This window comes from Haemaphysalis longicornis, unplaced genomic scaffold, assembly GCF_048455015.1.
Source record: "Haemaphysalis longicornis isolate Haplotype H1 unplaced genomic scaffold, Haemaphysalis longicornis Haplotype H1 scaffold_3, whole genome shotgun sequence".
Lineage (NCBI taxonomy): Eukaryota > Metazoa > Arthropoda > Arachnida > Ixodida > Ixodidae > Haemaphysalis > Haemaphysalis longicornis.
The window spans coordinates 153,681,157-153,685,822 of record NW_027526335.1 but is presented as its reverse complement, the minus strand read 5'-3'; the positions used below and the strand labels follow the sequence as shown (position 1 = coordinate 153,685,822).

General features: G+C 47.8%; 1 pseudogene; it reads left to right on the top strand.

Moving 5' to 3' along the window:
• Window positions 1–2,495: 2,495 nt before the first annotated feature.
• On the top strand, window positions 2,496–4,392 carry LOC144173474 (very long chain fatty acid elongase AAEL008004 pseudogene; annotated as a pseudogene).
• The last annotated feature ends 274 nt before the right edge of the window (window positions 4,393–4,666 follow it).

Below are 4,666 nucleotides of genomic sequence, written 5' to 3'. Positions count from 1 at the left end.
GAAAGGGCCGAAAATATATCCCACCGTCATATATCTTGGCGGTGGCTGATAAATAGTCGCTAGGACAACATAAAGTCTGGGCGAGAAAGTAAATGGTATATCGTCGCCACTTGATCTGTTTTTCTAATACCTCGTAATTGTTTAAAGTTTGCTTTGCAATTGCACTACTTCCCTTGGGGAACAGCAGCATTTTGAATTTTTGTTTGTATTCGGATTTGACTGTCGGTTTAAACTACTAAATGTTTTTTTTTCTAATTTCAGTGATAATTCAACTCATCCAACCGGTTCGCGAACCGGTTCGGTACGTTATTTTGTCGATTCTGATTCTGATTCGCTACATGCATAGCGAGGGCCTCTGTTCTGGCAGTCTTGGTGGCTTAGGAAGCTTAAGAGGGTTCAACGCTGGTCGACCACTCTCGACATGTCGTAGACACTCGTAGATACACGTAGACGTAGACACTCGTAGACAATCGCCCCGCCGGTAGCGTAGTGGTCATCGCACCAGACCGGTATTCTGGAGGTCGTGGGTTCGGATCCCACCTGGTGGGCATTTTTTCTCCACTTTCTTTCTTTCCAAATTCTTTATCTGTTTGAATGACCTACCACATCCTCCCCTTTGCTTTCCGAGGTTTTCTTGTATATTAAAGCAGCGTCCTCAAATAAGCTGATTGAAAGCACTTGCTTCGCGTGTTACCCGCCCGAAGTAACAGCGCATCACCTTGATAATGGCATGCATGGAAGGAGCAGCAACACGAAGATTCGCGGGGGTGCGTATGCAGATAGGGCACAAACTCGGTCGCGATGTTTCGTTCTTTCTTTTGTTATTTTATTCTGGCTAACTGAGAGGCAGCCGGTTTGAGGGCGTTGCTTTACAATGCGCGCGGAGGTGCCGTCACGTGGTATTTTTCATATTTCGCGGTTTTTCTTTATCAGTCAGAATAAACGTGTACGCAATTAGTTCGTCGCTGAAAATACCCCAGTTGATGCCTCTCGTGGGTACCTACAAGTACCTCGTTAACACTTTGGTGATTAGAACAGTACTTCTCGATTTAGAGAAATAATTAAAATAAATTAATAAGTAAGTCCCATTAAGAAAAAATACTGTCCGCTTCTCCACAGCACTGCAAGCATTATGCTCTAGTTCTTGTTCGAGTGACATCATTTTTTTTAAAATCTTGGTGCATGATAGCTGGGACACCCTGTATAGGTGTGTGTGTGTGTGCGTGCGTGCGTGCGTGCGTGCGTGCGTGTGCGTGTGCGTGTGCGTGTGCGTCTCCGTGTGCGTCTCCGTGTGCGGGTGCGTGTGCGTCTGCGTGTGCGTGTGTGCGCGCGCGCGTATACACGCAGGGGGGGGGGGGCGAGGATAGTATTGAGGAATTCGTTGAAAATATACAGAAAGGTAATCCAAAACCACCAGTGTGGAGCTCCAAGGAAAGCAGAGGGGAATGATTTCAGAGGATTTTTTTAGGATTTTGATTAGTCCTGTAGTGAACCTGAGTAAGCTGGCGATTATGATGATTAGTGAACTTCATATCTTCTTATTTTAGGTTAGGAAAGGAAGTTGTGTAAAAGAGTAAAATCTGCGCCCACGGTGGGCACCGAACCCACGCCTTCCGATAACATGTCGGATGCCTTACCAACTCGGCAATTGGGGGGACAAAGATTTGCTCCGCAGATATTTGCAGCTTTTATATTTAGTACAAATGTATTCGTCGCTTCATGCGGTAGCCAGCACCGCACCACATTGTCATGGTTAAGGTAACCTTTATAACTCCCAGGGCCGTGACTCAAGCATCTGCAGCCTGTCAAGAGGAGTTGATTCATGGGTAACCCTCTTATGCTAACTTTGGCGCCAAAGCTGCCAGAGCCATGACATTGGTTATGCTTGCAGCTTACTATGGGTATTAATGAGAGGCACGTTTACACACTACAGAAAGGAAAGCCAGCACTCCAGAATGTTAGGGAAAGCGTAGAAAAATAGGTTGATAGATTTTTTATTTTTATTGGTGACAGTAGGTTTTGTCAATTTTATGTAAGGAAAGAAAGTGAATAAGTGAATAAGAGAATGTGAAAACGCCCTCCAGAGTGGGGCCTGGACCCACCCCTTTAGGTTGTGTGTCTGATGCCTCGCACACTCTTCTTCCGTCAATCTGGGAAAGACGCACAGAGAAAGCTTAAGGACTGTGCAACGAAATATCACTGTTAAGTAGAGGGGTGGTTTTGTAAAAAAAATCAAGTAAAATTGTGTCTGCAAAGATTGAGAATGAGACAGGGGGAAAGAAAGAAGCACCAAGGATTGCCATGCCTGCAGTGATAGCAAACGTTGCAATGTTTCTTTATGCTTTGCGTGCTGCTGCAATTGGTTGACAATGATGGAGTAACTTTTCTTCCTGCCGCCAATATTTCCTTGTAGACATGCTTTATGAAAACGAACTGGCGCGCTATTGGGTATGACTTTTCCTACGTTATCCCGTACGCTACCACGTGAAGCAACGTCTCCGACAAAAATAGATGTTCTCAGATTTGAGCCCACACATTTCCACATGAATATTTGTTGAGGCTCACAGTTGTTGTTTAGCATGCTTCGCGTACGTAAAAGTGTGACGTGACTCGAGAAGAGAACTCCAGTTACGATCGTGAAGCCCAGGAAGCACCTGCAGCTTTTGAAGAAATTCAAGAAGGTTTCATTGAGATCTGAAGGAGGACTTTTCGAAACATCATTCAAAAGGTTTCAGGCGTCATGAAGAGCGCCGGAGGGGCACCGGGTCTGCCTCTGTTCCCGAGACGTGACATGCGAGTCGCCCACTGGCCACTTGCTGGAGACCTCAAATTTGTCTTAGCAGTCGTCGCTGCATACATCTTTGTTGTCAAGATTGGCGGTCCTCGCTTCATGAAGCACCGGCGGCCGTGCGACGGCGTCAAGCCCCTTATCGTCTTCTACAACGCCGCAATGGTTGCGGCGAACGGTTACCTTACCTGTGGCATCCTCCTGCGGACGTATCTGGGTGACCTTCACTACAGCGTCGTCTGCCAGGGAATCGACTACGATGCGCGTGACGAAAATACGATGGCGCTATTGACAGTGTTGTGGTGGATGTACGTCTCCCGCTTGGCCGACCTCCTGGACACGCTGTTCTTCGTTTTGCGTAAGAAACATTCACACGTGTCGGTCCTGCACGTTGCGCATCACACATTTGCGGTCCTAAGCTGCTTTTATGGGTTGACGTTCGGGATGGATGGCCATGGGGCCCTCACCCTGACGTTGAACTGCTTTGTACACGTCGTCATGTACTTCTACTATCTTCTGTCTCTCATGGGTCCGACTGTGCAGAGGCACTTGTGGTGGAAGCGCTATCTTACTCAATTCCAACTTGTGCAGTTCGTGGTGCAAACCGTGCATATGATGATACCCCTGTTCATCGACTGCGGCTATCCGGTGATGCACTGCTTGGTTATGGTCCCCCAGTTTCTGTTCTTTTTCTGCATGTTTATACGGTTCTACCTCAGCTCATACATCGCGAAACAGATCGTTGCCAGAAAGACTGAGTGAAATGTATTTGAACAGGGTTGTGTGAATGCAGTTTCATGTGATGCGGAATGTCGAATCTGCGTGGAATTGCTCAAAAAAGTCTTACCTTTCGGGTAATCAACGTTTTATTTGTTGAAACAAAGTGGCATGCCATATTTTAACGTTCATTATTGGGACACTTACTTTTGTTTAATGCGTTGTTAGTGGGTATATTTACCATCCGTTACGGGTCTGCAAAGACAAAGAAAATGCTGGCCCAGTACAACGCCACCTGTATAAACATGGCCTAACGCGTCGACCGCTTTCCAATAGGAACAGTAGGGACGCTTAGTTCAGGCACTCATCCGCAATGTGGCGCCCGCCGGCGGACCCCCCGCCTTACGTCACTGCTCGTGAGTCGCGAACGCTGCCGCCACTTACTTCTACGACGCGTGTCTGTCAATTTCTGTTTGGTTTCAAGAGTCGTTTTGCTCACATCTTAGGCGTGACGGGGCGCTAGTTCTGGGGCGCGCTGGGGACCTCATTCAATGTGTCGCTCGCTTCATTCCTGCTGCATTTTTTGCAAGATGGCTGGCGTAGGCGGAACCGAAATAGTGTAAGAGCATATTATTTGTCGGATAGAAAAATAGCAAACATAAAAACGATATTTTCGGATTGTACAGCCAGTATTTTAGTGATATATTTCTCCCTGGACAATTTACGAAAGAAAAAATTGCGTGTACATTGAGCGTCCAGCCACGTTCCAAGGGCCCTGCTACAGCACCGTCATCAATTTTAAAACTGTGTACCGATGCGGAGTGTGAACAGCCTGGGGCCCAATTCTCTAGAACGACGAGGCGTCGCTTTGAAACGAACGACGGGGTAGCGCCATGCAAATGCATGTGTTCTGGGGTTGGGGCCGTCGCTTTGGGGAATCTGTGCACTCAGCCTCAGCCGCAGAAAAGCGCTGTGGCAAGGGCGCGAAGCGACACCCACTGCCCCCCATCGTTTCACTTCTCGCTTCGCGCCCTTGCCACAGTGCTTTTCTGCGGCTGAGGCTGAGTGCACAGCTTCCCCAAAGCGACGGCCCCAACCCCAGAACACATGCATTTGCATGGCGCTACCCCGTCGTTTCAAAGCGACGCCCGTTTTTTAGAG